Genomic DNA, 15,785 nt, shown 5'->3' with positions numbered 1-15,785 from the left:
CTTTCCTGTCTCCTTCCCGTCCCCAATACCTTCAGCCTCAATACATATCCCAATTGGGGTTCCCATAATCTCACTTGTTCCAGGCGATTGGGAACAGTTGAGACTCCTGTGCGGTATAAATCGACTTTTTTTTCAAATTTGACATAAAAATTGCAACTTCGAAACTCGTTTACAGAATAGTTACAGATAAATTATTTTAGTTTTATCCTAACCCGGTCCTGCTGTGATCAAAATACAAAATAATGGCACTTTTTTTGCTAATAAAAATTTATAACACGTTGTGTATCGTTAATATAAAAATATTCGTTTTCAAGGTCAGTCCTATAAAAATATCGTAATAATTTTATTATTTAAATAAAATATTTCTTTGTCTGAGATTTGTGCAATCGGATTGAACGTGTTTTTTATTGTGCAACGGTTTTTTACGTATTGACACAAAAAAACTGAATTAAGTAGATATTTTATATATATTTAATTATATTAGTAGTCATTGAATAACATTACAGATTGCATACAACTTCAGTTGCACTGACCGGTGAAGTACCTGCTACTTGCATTATGAAATGAAAAAAATATGTAAAATACAAGTGGGAAAAAATGGTAGCAGAGAAAATACTAAACATTTCACAATAAGTAAATACGTTAAAGTTTTCCGTCTTTGTTGAAATTGAACGAAATAGCAAGCATATTTTATTATTTATCTAGCTGACGTGTTGACTATTGTGACAAATACCACATAGATTACTGAAGGCCCTTTTAAGATGTACAATTCCGTAATACATTGTTTGGTAAATATTCAGAATCGCTGGACCAATTCCACCTAACCTAACCTAACCTAACCCAACCTTTATCCTAACCTAACCATAATAACCTTACCTTTTTAATTTTTCTTTATTTATAAAACTTACCTAAATATCTTTATTTTATTTTTCTAGTTTGGCCAAAATAGTACCTACCTAGTATTTGCATACAGTAAATGGTTAAAATTCTAGCCACTCATATCAGGAATACCAACAAGATAAAATGTCATCAACAGAAATAATTCCAGCTGTCATCCCATACAACGAAATAGAATTTTCGAATTACGTAATTAAAAATTAAAATGCTAAAATTAAAAATATCCCAAATGCAGTCAGATTCCTTTTATAGTAATTAAGGTAAATCAGAAGGTTTTATTAAAAAATATTTCGCATAATCCGTGTCCAGCGATTCCGAATAATTACCCATTGTTTTGATTTATCTCATCAGGTTTATTTTTAATTTTATATATTTTTTACGACTTTATAACAAAACACCGACTTTTCTCTACTTTCTATAAATATAACATGCATTTATTACACACATAAACCTTCCGGAAGAAATACTCTAAATAATGCTGAAGACCATATAAAAATCCGTTATGTAGTTTAGAAGAAATAAGCGCACAAACAGACAAATGCCGATAGCGACTTTATTTTATTTAGAGATTAATATTGAGTTATAATAAAAACATACAAGTCTAAGACAATAGATCACGATATAAAGCAATGAAAATATTTTAAAAGCATGACTGAAAACAACTACTCACGATATAGTACCTAAAAGTTACTTTTTTTTTCATTAACTCCACATAGGAGCAGTGCATAAATAAACCACTCACGAGCAGTGAAATGAGTTTAAACAATTGACGAAGTTGATTTTTATTGCCTTTTTATGAAATATCACGAAAGTGACGCTTTGACATATAAAATAATGACATTAAAAAGTACCTACCTACTAAATAAATATTACTGTACTAACACAGATAACGAGGCGTTATAAAATATACGAAATCTTGTATTTGTATTTACCTTAATATATATAAGAAAGATCTCCAGGGGTATTTACAGATGTCACGGGCTATGAAAATGTTCAGATTTGTGGTAAAAACGTCTGGAATGAAATATTTTAATTTACTTTAAGACATGAAAAATTTATTATGAAAGGTGGAAGAGTAGGAACTTCATAAATTGAAAAATATATCATTTTAGTACTCTTAGGACGGGTTTGTTAACAGAATTGTACATTTTATAAAATTTCAAAGTTAATATTCAAATTCTTTTATTATCCGAGCACTGTAAAACAATAACATAACTTGAATAGAATTCATTTAAAATCAATGGTTTTCTATCTACATATATATCTAGATAGAATTAATCTAGAACATAAATGGGCTAATATATGGGACAATCAACACGCCTGGCACAAAAAGAGTGATAGAAAATGAAAATTTCACAAGTGGAAACTTGATATTGAACTTTTTCAATGAATAGTTATATTTATCTAAGATTTTCTTCTCGTGTTAATTATTTTCTTCTTCATTGCTCATACTTAGCAATACTCACTTTTTAAAACCTTTTTAAATAAATAATATTTTTTGTACATTTTATACTTTTAGATATTTTATTATTTTATACTTGTTACTTTATACTTTTCTTTGAGTTGTTGTACTTTTACATTCTATATTTTTCTTTGAGTTGTTATACATTTACATTTTATAATTGTTACTTTATACTTTTCTTCGAGTTGTTGCACTATTAAATTTTATACTTTTCTTTCAGTTGTTGTAGTTTTACATTTTATACTTGTTAATTTATACTTTTATTTGAGTTGTTGTACTTTTACATTTTATACTTGTTACTTTATACCTTTTTTGAGTTGTTGAACTTTTACATTTTATGCTTGTTACTTAATAGTTTTGTTTGAGTTTTTGTACTTTCACTATTCTTACTTTTGTTGATGGCAACGTTATGCCGTATATATGAAAAAATATATATAAATACAGTGTCGGGAAACTCGTAGTACAAGAGGGAAACCGATTAATCTACATCACATTTTTATCTTTTCTTGATTTGTGCTGTCGTTTTGTAAATCGAGTTCGATGTTGGAATTTTTAAAGTTCGAAAAAAGTGTATTAAGGGGTTAACATCAGCTTTTTAATGTTTTTTTAAAAAGTCCGAATCGTAGACCCGGCCCACAGTGGGCTGAAAATCGCCTTTCATAGACATAGAGACTAGAATTTTCAAGGGTATTTCTTTTGGCTAGAAATGGATTCTGCTGATCATTACTATGCTATAAAATTTCGTATGAAGCAATTGCGTGTACAAATGAAGGAGTTATCATTTTTTTAAGAAAAATTTGTATGGCACTGACATTAAAAATGAGGCTATCTCTGGAATCATTAGGTTGGCCATTCTATCCTTACTTGTCCCGGTGTGGCTTTGTGTTTTTTTTTTAACAAAACTACAGTTTATATATATTACATTTATTACGAGATTCCGGTGTCTGGTCGAAATTACACATGAATTGCACATGCCAATATTGCACTGTCACAATTACACACGGGAGATTTAATCATGGAGAGAACTACGCCTACTTAAACTATACCTACTGGGATTACACGCGTCAAAAATCAGTTATTTAAATAAATTTAAACCATTTATCACGGGAGACCTTACTTGCCCCAAAACGCTGCCGTAATCCCATGAGACCGAGAAGACCAATAGACGAGAGCGACCCTGTTACGAAAAGTTAGATATCTCTCTTCCTCTCATGTGAACATTCGTGATGTCAGAAATATAACGAAAACACTGCCTTTGAAAAGATAAAAAAAACATGAAATACAACGCAAGAGTTCGTTGCTAATATTTTTTTATTCTATTAAAAGGGCTACGTACAATATTCACATTGTGAAAAAATTAGGTTAGGTTAGGTTTTTTGAAGTGTGTATTTCTAGTAGGTAGGTGTATTTTTTCTCGCGTAATTCCGTCAGTGCCCGGAGAAAAAATAGTATAATTGTTGATTTATTAGGAGTCTCTTAAAATTTGTCGTAACCTGGTTACATACAGGTTTGCCGGCCCTTTTTTTAAATAATTTTGTTTTTAAAGCCCGTTTAAATTCAGCCAAATTCTGGAGATTAGTAATAACCCTCCGAGGCTTGAATGGTTAAAACAAAACGAGGGCTTCAAATCACTTGTACAGGGCTAGCAGTTTCTTCAATATTGACCAACTGCTAACCCTATATAAATCTCAAGTACGTCCAACAATTGACTTTGGGAGTAAACTCTGGAGCCACACCAAACCTGATAAAATTCCGTGCGTTGTCTCAATTTTCAAATATTATTGCGTAGATAATTATTGCAGTAGTATTAAAATAAGTATACAAGGTGTATCGACACGTACCCGACAAACTTTAACCAGCTATTCCTTAGCACATTTGGAGTAAAAAATGTTATGGGCACTTTGCTGTCCGGTAACATTTTTTTCTAATAAAAAATTTACTATTCATATTTTCACCACATGTCACCAATGTTTTATCCTTTGTCAAAGTTTGAAAACCCATCTGGCAATATTTTGTTCGAGTTTCGTTGAATAATGTACGTACGTACCTACGTTGGCGCGCTTTTACAATCACAACGAAATGGCACGGCACCATTCGTCTCATTTTTAACTATTATTATTTAGTGTGTACGAAAGAGCGAGGACACTTTTTGACACACTTGCTAATAACAGCCGCTGAACACGAGATACAATGCAAATGACAGTGACGGAGTGTGGATTTTTTATTTATGTTTTGTTTTTAATGGAAAAAAAATGTTACCGGACAGCAAATCGCCCATAACATGTTTTACTCCAAATGTGCTGAGGAATAGCTGGTTAAAGTTTGTCGGGTACTTGCCGATACACCCTGTATACTAGATAAAAAAATGTTAAATTTTATAACCAAATAAATTATACTTTACAAAAAATGAGGGCGGTCCATCTGATTGACAATCCGGCTAATTTATTAAGAATTTATTCAAATTATTCATAATCCGGTTAAAAACATAAGAATATGCCCTTAACGAATGAATTTATAGGTTTCCCGTTAAACGTTTAGTAAAATACGAATGTATTATCACGATACCTGAAAACTTGTTCAAAAGATGTCGTGTTTTTTCTATTTTCCCTAAAAATGTAATAAAATTTCCTTACACATACCATCACTATCTCGAATATCCGAATGTGTTTGTTACCGTCGGTGGATCGGCTGGCGGACAGATCTGCAGAGCAAATCCGTATTTAATTCTGCGCCGAAAGGGGCCGAGCAGATCCGTCTGGGAATTCTGTGTGTGTGCGCTGGGGTAAGTTTAAAATATTACAGCACGCTTGTGTGGGTATGTAAGCGATAAACTAATAATTTATAACCTCAAAATTGAGATTTTCTGCAAATTTCAATGAGCCCACGCTTCAAAACACCAACGCAAACAAACCAGCATTGCCATTTTCTAATGTTACTATTATGTATTATGTTCAATCTAGCCTTCCATTCATTCTGTGCAATACAATGAATGGATTACGAAAGGGAATTTTAATGTTTTTCCCGCCAACCGGTGCGGAAACTTGTGATACATAAGTTACAATTTACTCGATTGTCAATAAAAAATTAAACAAACAAGCAGGTGTTTATTTTTGATAAAACAGTATTATTTATTTTTTATCGTCAATTAATACGAATTTTAAACACAACGGTAAGGGGGCCGACAGACGTAGCTATAAAAGATCAAAAGTTATTTGGCTTGGCGTATTTCGGCATATCGCTCGCCATACATTTCAATTGGAAATGTACGGCGAGCGATATGCCGAAATACGCCAAGCCAAATATCTTTTGATCTTTTATAGCTACGTCTGTCGGCACCATAAAGGGTTCCTAATCGATCGATCGTGGAGAAAAATTAGGTCGATCCCAATAATTACAATTGTGCATTTCGAAAATAATATTTTATTACAAAAACTTATAACTTTTAAGGCGATACCATACGTAGTAATGCAAAATCACGTGTTTTTGGTTTGAAAATTTGGTCGCCTAGAAATGTTTCAGATGCTTGAATTAAATACTGCGAGTAGAATACATCTTGGCCTTTGAAATAATCGAGTATTTTTTAGATATGTCTTTTTATAAGCCCAGAAAAAAATAATGTATAAGGCCTATGAAAACTGCTGTAAAGTTCAAAATCTCCTACTTACGAACCCATTTTCAGTAATGATTTTATTGTATAATGTGGAAAATTAAGTTATTTATAAAATGATCGAAATTTTTTTTTAATATTTATGCATGAACATCCACAAAAAAAAATAAAAGGCACTTTTTGGCCATGTTTTTTTCTTGCATAAATCAAAACAGGCGGATGGTGTTAAGCGGGAATTTAAACCTTATCGCCATCTACGTAAGGGTTGTTATTGATAGCGGCTCAATTTAAACTATTACACGACGTAGTGCATCGCCTTAATGCAATCAACTAGCTGTACCCCGCCACGCGTTGCAGTGTCTCCTACCAGAACTTTCAAGAGCATTCACAAACTTTCCGGAACCTTCTAGACTCACCGACACATTCCGCCACTCAGTTTAGAACCTTTTAGAACCTTCTTGACCTTTCTCCTTCCAGAACCTTCTAAAGCATTCGAGAACTTTCATGAACTTCATTCTGAAATAATCTGAAGCATTCGCGGCCTTCCCATAACAAAGCATAATTTCGCCACCCACGTTCAGCCACCCCCATCAAACTCTCTTACTTTCGATGTGAGACCAAAGCTATCTACCGTCATAACTACCAGTGGGTGGCAGTGGCTGGTTGTGAATAAAATTAGGCGGATACGGAAACACGGTTTCTTTTTATAATATATACTAGATTAGATAAACAACCAATTATAATTGATGAAAATAAAGGTATAATCAATTAACAATTGATGAAAATATATCCGGGGCTTAATGATAAAAGTGCACAGAGAAAAATGAGTAGTTTATTAACATTCTCTTCAAATTATTGTTAATCCGGTTAAAAACGGGATTGCAGGGCCTTAACGAATGATTTAATGTGTTTCCTGTTAAACGTTTAGTAAAATACGAATATATTATCATGGTATGAATATAAGTAAGTCTAAAGTAACTCGAAGGTGTTTGAAAGAGAGAGTACGAAAACAGTGTGCAATACATATAGTTGTGAATGAGGAATACTTGGAACAGGTGGATGAGTTTGTGTATTTAGGAAGCATGTTTACGAGAGATGGGAAGGCTGACAGAGATATTGAAAGAAGGGTAAATGCAGGTAACTCCATTAATGGAGGACTGAACGCAATTGTCCAAAGAAGCGAAGTTAGCAGTCCACAACGGAGTGCTAGTACCTACCCTGATGTATGGAAGTGAGGCATGGAACTGACAGAGAAAGGATGAAAGTATATTTAATGCTGTTGAAATGAGATCCCTGAGGCGTATGTGTGATAAAACCATGTATAATCGTGTGAGGAATGTGGAGATCCGCAAAGAGTGCAAGGCTGATGTAAGCGTAATGAGTAAGATTAAGAAAGGGACGCTTAGATGGTTTGGGCATGAAGAGCGAATGAGCGAAGAAAGGAGTGTAAGGAGGATATACGATGCAAATGCGAATGGTAGCAGAAGTGAGGGGACGCCCGAGGAAGACCTGGCACGATCAAGTGAATCAGAAACTCGAGTCGGGCAATGTCAAGAGTCAGAATTATAGAAGAGTATGTATAAGACGATGTATGAATGTCAATGAGGCAAGGAGTGTGTGCCAAGAGTTGTTTGGCGGTCCGTCCTCTCTGCCTACCCCTGCGGGGAAACGGCGTGATGGTTAGTTAGTTATGTCGGAACACGCGTTTTTAAGATTCCTAATATTTTCGCATATCGTCATTATATATTATCAAGGCAAATGCAGGTGCATGAACACGTGTTCAGATATATTAGGAATTTACTAAAAGTTGTTTTATTTTATTTAGGAAACAAACAGTCGTGCATTTAAGCATAAACAGTAATTATTCATATGTTCTACACCAATAAAGTTCCATTAACTTTGGTCATTGATTTAGTATTTTTGTACCTGCACAATATATTTATAAATGACAAAGAAATATAAAAATAAATAAACATTGTAAGGAATTACAAAATATTATAAAACAAGTAAAGACTACTTACTAAGAAAAGTTAGTAGTAATACAACTTTCGCATGATTATACTAAATAAACTACGATGATAGTATTATTTCACAAAAAAAAAACTAATTTTATCATAAAATGTCCTGTAATCCCGTTTTTAACCAGATTATCAATAATCTGAAGAAATTCTTAATAAATTAGAAATATTCATTTTCATATTCATTCATCCGTGTAAATTAAAAATGCCATAATTTCATTAATCTACTAGACCACCTGACATAGGTATTCATAGCATTCAAATAAGGACCTTTTTGGAAAACTTTCTGGTACCAAAATCAAATTAGCAAAAACATTTTGCTAGATTCGTAGAAACTCCGCACAACGCACACGAGCAGTTCCCAACTAGCAAGTAAGGTAATAAATACTTGAAAATTGATGTGGTGAGAAAATCCCCAATACATTATTGTGGTCAATTGATTCTTGCCCTTTCGACTGCTCAATTATTTACTTGCTAGTTGGGAATGGCTGGCGTTCGTTGCGTGGAGTACCCGGAAGAAGCTATTGGTGTCATTAATGTCTAAAGTTTTTAAGATTTTAAAAAGGCAACAGCAAATAGCAGGTTCAACTCTATAACAAAATCCCGAAGGAAATTGCTGTGATAGAAAATATTAATAAGTTCAAAAATGAATTAAGAAAATATGTCTATCTCAATTATTAATGTTATTATTCTTTTTTTTGTGACTTTATTGAAATATTTAAAGAAAGATTATGTTTGCCAAACAATGTACATGTTTATATGTTTATAAAACTATTAGCACACACGAAGATGTGAGCTAACTTAAGATTAATAAATAAATAAAAATAAAAATTACAAAAAAGTAAAAAGTAGCGTGCGTTTTTAGATAAATAAATTGATATTTTTTTAAAGAACTACTAAAAATATTATTTTATTGCGTTTATTACATATTTTCAGATGGTTGTATTGTAAAACTGACATATTTTAAACTTCAAAAACGTCCAATTCGTTGTTTTATGGGAATGCATTCACTGCATGCGATATTTCAAATTTTACATATTTACCCGTGAAAATAACGGTACATTATAATTCCAATTTTGAAAAAGTGTTGTATCATAAGGTACATATTATATCTCTCGTGTGAATTTGTTCAAACAAACAGTTCCAATTTAATAAATGACACTTAAATTCAAAGCAAATCCGAGTTCTAAAGTTTATTGAACCGGAGTTATGAACACAATAGAAATAAGTAAAACAATTTCAATTCTTATTTCTTAAATAAAATAATTTTACTTTATAAAATTATTAATCCCTCTATTTAATATGAGTCAAACTATATTACCGGCTATTATAACGACACCAAACAATAAATGGTTGATGCCAATGCTAATTTAGTTTGTCTTTCTGACAATAGATGACACTCCACATCACTAATCGTTCCACTTAAAAAACATCTGATTTTTTCTACTTTCAATAACAAAATTAACAATATCAAATCAAGGTCGTTAGTTTATTACACATCTGCCGTGAGTGGATTATTTATGCATCTGCCTTTGGTTCAATGACCGGTCAGTGGCTGAGTTGACATCGCGTTTGGGTCCTACCCAGGCGTCGTGTGTTTAATTCCTAGGCTGACTAGTCCTCCATCACAACACAGGCAACATTTTCCGCTTACTGTAGTGGTAGTAGGAGTTTTTCAAATATTGTCAGGTTATTCGTAACCCGGGAATGTATGTCTTTCTTAAAAAAAATTAAAAATTAATCCTTTCAGCCCTGATATAGTTGTCCTTTTAAATCTTGTATTATCGTCTATACTGGCTTATCTTTGGATTCCTGTGGGAGCAGGAAAATTATTAAATAAATTACCCGTCTCCCGTCTTTTAGAAAACATAACTGCACGATCGTGAGCAGCTTCAGCGCTATATTATATCTTTCCATAACTTTTGTCCTGAGCACACAATAGTATCAAGCAATGCTGAAAAGGTTAGTCTCTTTTCACAAGCTTTCCGCTGTCCAGCTTTGAACATTGGTTTCCCTCAAATATATTCAGTTATGGTGATTCTTGACGAGTCTCACCTATTCGAATCCGTCGGGTTTTAGGTCGTCAGCCTCTCTTAACTGTGGAAAACCACAATTTTCTTTTTCCCAAACAAAAACGCCATCCAACAGTCCTCTGTTATCATGATACATTATTTTTTTTTTTTTTTTATTTATTCACATTTAAACCCGCTAAACTACTTGTGTAGTTTGTCAGCAGGGACATAGAGACAACATTTATACACTCATAAGATACAATTTGAACGGTACATAATTACATAAATTGGTTACATTGCAGAAAAGTTTAAATAGCAGCATAAAAGCCTTATATAATAAGCAAGTAAAAATAAATGTATGAACAAATTAGTATTATCAACATAAAACATAAAAGCCTTATAAAATAAGCAAGTAAAAATAAATGTATGAACAAATTAGTATTATCAACAAGTACATCAATAGTTTCATAAATAGAGGTAGGTAGTCAGGTATTATAAAATAATTGTTTTTCCATTTTCTAAGAATATGAATTCCATTTCAGGGGCATCAGTATAGATCATTATTATCCAATAACCATTTCCTTAGATTATATTTAACATTGGCAGTATACATGTTATTATTTTTAATTGTCATTGGTAATAAGTTAAACATTTTGGGTACTATATAGTTTAAAGTTCTTTCACCATATTTATTAGTACATTTCGGAACTACCAGTCCTTCATTTTGAGTGAATCTTGTGTTATGTTTATGGCAAACTCTTTCCCTATACAATGAATCAGACAATATAACATGTTGACTTACAATATTATAAAACAATAATCCTCTGACAGGTAAAATATTCAGAGACTTGTATATTAATTTAATGTTACTTCTGTGTTGATTGTCATATTTATGGATTAACAATTTTATAATGGAGTTTTGTAATGTTTGTATATAGCTTATATTAGTTTTACAAGAATGTCCCCAAGAAGTAATTCCATAACGTATAGTGGATTCAGCCAGAGATAAGTAGATTAACTTTAAAGTACTTATAGGCACGAAATATTTTATTTTATAAATCCTACCCACAATAGCTCGTAGACGTTTACAAACATTAGCAATTTGTACATCCCATTTCATGTAGCAGTCAATAGTAACACCCAAATATACATAACTTTTGACAAAATCAATGGTTTCACATGAACAGGGCTGTGCAACATTTTTATGTATGCAGTCAAATGTGTGTGTATATAATGAAGGAATTACATTACATCTGGCGTGTGGAGATCTGATGTGCATAATTTTAGTTTTTTTGGCGTTTATAAAGAGGCCTGCATCATGCGACCATTTCAGTAGGGCAATAAAATCATGTTGCATAAGGTTCATTGCAGTAACCAGATCTTCGTGCGATATTACGAGCGCCGTATCGTCTGCATATACAAAATGTTTAACAAATGAAAACAATTTTCTCATAATTGAGACATAAATAATATAAAGGGTTGGCCCTAGAATTGACCCCTGTGCAACACCTGTTGAGATATATTTTCTTTTGCTAAATTTTTTAAGAATTTTTACTCTTATTTGTCGATCAGTTAGTAAATTTTTTAATAAAACTAGCAGCTTTCCTCTAATTCCTATTGCCTCCAGTGTTTCTAATAGTTTATTTGTATCAATGGTATCAAATGCCTTAGAGTTATCTATGAATAAAACCAAAACTTGTTTTTTTAGATTTAATTCATAATTTATGTGATTTGAAAATTCCTGAAGCAGCATTTCCGTACTTTTTTTCTTTTGAAATCCATATTGGTTGGGATCCAACAAAGAGAAAGATTCTAGATATTTATTAAGTTTTATGGAAATGTATTTTTCAAGTATTTTTTCTAGGGCTGGCAATATGCTTATTGGCCTATAATTTTGAATATCTGTATGTTTGCCCCCTTTGTAAATTGGCCTAATGATGCTACTTTTTAGTTCATCTGGTATTACTGCTTGCGATAAAATTAAATTGATAAAGTGTGTTATAACAGGCCCTAAAATATTAATATGTGTCTTAATGTCAAACATTCGAATGTTGTCAATCCCTGGTGACTTTGAATTGTTTAATTTGCTAACAATAATATTGATTTCTTGGCAGGTAGCTCTGGGTAGGTACATACTATGTTGCACTTCATTCGGCCTGACGGTCGATGCTAAATAATCACATTTATGTATCATAGAGTTAACACTATTTGTAAAATATTCAACAAACTTATCTGCTACGGTTTCTTCATTATTCGTATTTAACATATATTTCGAGATTATTTCGTCACAACTACTTTTGGACTTGCGTCCTAATAATTTATTTATTTCATCCCAAGTTTTTTTTGTATTTCCAAAATAATTTTTGAATTTATTGTTAAAAAAGGTAGACTTACATTTAATAATTTCTTTTGTCACCTTATTTCTGAAAGTTTTATATTCCAATTCAAAGAATTGATTGCTAGGAAAATTCTTCCACCTTCTGTACAATGAATCTTTTTTTTTAATGTTTTCTAAGATATTAGAAGTTATCCAAGGTTTTATTGACAGAGGTCTTTTTTTGGGTTTATAATTCATAACGATTTTACTCTGTTCATACAAATTCTTAAAGTTGTTTTTAATTTTACTATACAGGGTGTCCGGAAACTCGTAGTACAAGCGGGAAACTGGTGAATCTACATCACATTTGGAGTCGATTTTGTAGTATATTTTTTTTTTATTTGAGCTTTCGTTATCGAGTAAATCGAGTTTGAAGTTGATTTTTTTTTTTTTAATTTTTTTTTTTTTTAATCAAATTCTTATAAATTATTACTGAAGATCAAAGTACCCAACTAATTAAAACTATTTGAAAGTAAAACAAATGAAGAAACTCGGATTTGAAGCATTATTTTGAAATCACCCTTCATTTAACCCGGTGTAATCATAAAATATTTCTGCTCTGCAGGGTTAAAACATCTGTTATTCAACCCTAAACACCAGAAAAAAATTTAACCCTAAAATAGCCGAAAAATATTTTTTTTTTGGTTTTTTTTTTTTTTTTTTGAAAATGCTCAAATCAAAAAACTTTATGTTTTTTTGGGTTCCCCATGTGGTGTAGATTCTCCAGTTTCCCGCTTGTACTACGAGTTTCCGGACACCGTGTATAGTATATTGCAATCTTGTTCCTCAAGCAAGGAGTACCACTTAAAATTATGAATGTTTTTGTCGATTTTGTTTTGCGATAAAAACGAAATTCTTTCCCCGTGTTCTGGGGCTTCTTTCCTTGCACTATATTTAATATTAACTGCAGTTAAAAAGTGATCCGCTATAGTAATATTATTACATACACATGAGGAAAGAGAATCGCTTTGTTTACATCCACTGTTAAATCGGACAAATATGTGGTCTAAACAAGTACGAGTAACTTTTCCTGCTAAAACTGCTTCTCTAGTTACGTCACAAATACATTTGATTAAATAATTATCCGACATTATATTTTCATATGCCATAATAATAGGGTTTTGACAATTTAACAAGTCTAGATTAATATCTCCTATAAGTAAAACATTTTCTTTGGGGCTTATAGTATGCAGAATGGCAGATATTTCATTAAGAAATTGTGGTTGGCTAGAGTTGGGGGGGCGGTATATTGCTATGATGTTTAAAATACTCTTGTTTGGAAGTGTCATAGAGCCAAGCACACATTCAAAATGATTTGTTTCTATTGTTTTCTGTTGAAATGTGAATTCATTTCGAACATATAGCAATATACCTCCTCCAGATTTTTTAGTTCGGCAATAGTTGTAGCAATTAAATCCAGGAATATTATACAGACAGACAAGATTCGGTGTTATAGCCGTTTCACATAACATTAACACATGAATATGCTTCCAACAAGTATTTAAGTAGACATTCAAAGTATCCCAGTATTTATAAATCGATCTAACATTCAACTGAACAATATTAATATTTTCCATATTGTAGTTGCTATGAAACTTTAGCCAATCACAGAAATTATGAGTATTTTCGTAATCTACCTCGTCATCTTCTTCAATGTAATTAGACGCCATAATCAATAGTTGCAAAGTCCTTGGCAAGGGCAGCCTTGTAGGCCGGGCAGGAGTCCTTGTCTCCAGTCGGATGTGCAGCGGGCTTCCCAAATCTTGTACAGGTGGCGCAGACAGGCTCGGCGGCGGCTTTTGGGCAGTTTATCCGGGCGTGACCTTCGCCTGCGCAGTGTCCACATCTTTGCTGGTCCTTGCAAAACTTGAAGGAATGTCCGATCATTTGGCACTTGGAGCACACTGTAAGTCCAATGAAGTCACGAACACGGCACACATTCCAGTCCACAAAGACTTTCCCCTGCTCCACCAGCACGTGACGAATGTGGGCAGGAACCTCGAAGACCCGGTGGCAAGTTGATCCAGTTCGAGCGCCAGCAAGGTGACTTAGCTTGCAACTTTTTACTGCGAAATCTAGGCCTGCTTTGTCCTGGGCTCCTGCTAAGGCATTTTTTAGGAAGCACTCGTCCGTTAGGTCACGAGGAACATTGAAGAAAATCACCCTTGGAAGCCGTTTTGTTGGTAATCGAGCGCTTAGAGTGTCCGAGTTTGCTAGACATGGGGTTTTCAGTATTTTATCCTGATCTTCTTGTGTTGCAGTATGGATTACAACGCCTTTGTTTCTGATTCTCCTAATACCCGTCACACGGATTCCAAGTTCTGATGGTCGTAATGTATCTTTTAGTAGCTGTTTCGTATCGTCGCTATCTTTTGTAGAATCCAGCTTTGGGAAGATGCATACAGCAGGTTTGGGGGTCCCAACGTTAAGTCCTGAGCGGTTGATTGATGGTATCATCTTCTGTGGGCCATTTTTCACAATATCGGCAAACGATAGGCTTGCTTCCGTGGCATCGGCTACTCTACGCATCACTGGTCCTAGATCTGACTCCAACTGCAATATTTTTTCTAACCTGTGTTGGTTTTCTGCTTTTTCAATCGCGATCTCTCCCTTTGCCACTATTAATTTGGCATTAACTGTTGCCAGATCAGCTTTGAAACCCTCTCGTTCCAATAACAGCTGTGAAACTGATCTGAATACAGCGGATACATATGCGCTTATCCGCAGTTGTTGATCCTTTGAGACTCTTGACTGCTTTTCAGCAAGGACATCTTGGAGTGCTCTTAGACTTGCTTCAGTGTCGTTCAGTATCTGTACTGAGGACACTGGGATTTCACTATCATTTTCAGACACGTCGGAATAGTCCGATGCTCCGTCAGATTCCTCATCTTCAACCACTGGAGAAATCATTCCCGAGGCCTTTTTTTGTGATGGGGACGTCATCTTATCCAGCATTCTTTTTTTACGCCGATGGCAGCATTCATCAGGCATCGGTGGGATGGACATTTCAATGAGAACAAACACACAATCTTAGGTTGTTTTAAAACTTTCGATAAAAATGTTTAGAATCCGCTAGAATAGTATTATTTTATTACTGTTTTATCAAATAAACTTTTTTGGCACTTAAATTTTCCATATAAATACTGTTTGCACACGAATTCGGAGGTTTTTTTTAGTTTTTTTGCAAGAGCAAAGTGTAAACACGAACTGCTGTCACTGCGATTATTGTTACATTGTTACATGCGTGTGTAGAGATTATGATGATATTTTTGACTACATTTCTCTTGTTCCTTATCCACACATTGGTTTTTCTATCTTGTGACGAGATACCTGCCATGACTCTGTGTCGTTTTGGGTAAGAGTTGCACTCTAAAAATTCCTACAGGCTACAGGTAACATCACAGACATAGGA

At 33.4% G+C, this 15,785-nt stretch overlaps 1 protein-coding gene across 1 annotated transcript in view; it reads left to right on the top strand.

The window, feature by feature from the left end:
- The window catches only part of Prestin (solute carrier family 26 member prestin), a 193,699-nt gene that overhangs the window by 51,896 nt on the left and 126,018 nt on the right, over positions 1-15,785 (top strand). The window lies entirely within an intron of this gene.

Source organism: Hesperophylax consimilis, chromosome 22 (genome assembly GCF_061612785.1).
Source record: "Hesperophylax consimilis isolate HC1 chromosome 22, BYU_Hcon_1.0, whole genome shotgun sequence".
Lineage (NCBI taxonomy): Eukaryota > Metazoa > Arthropoda > Insecta > Trichoptera > Limnephilidae > Hesperophylax > Hesperophylax consimilis.
This window is presented reverse-complemented; position numbering and strand designations above follow the sequence as displayed.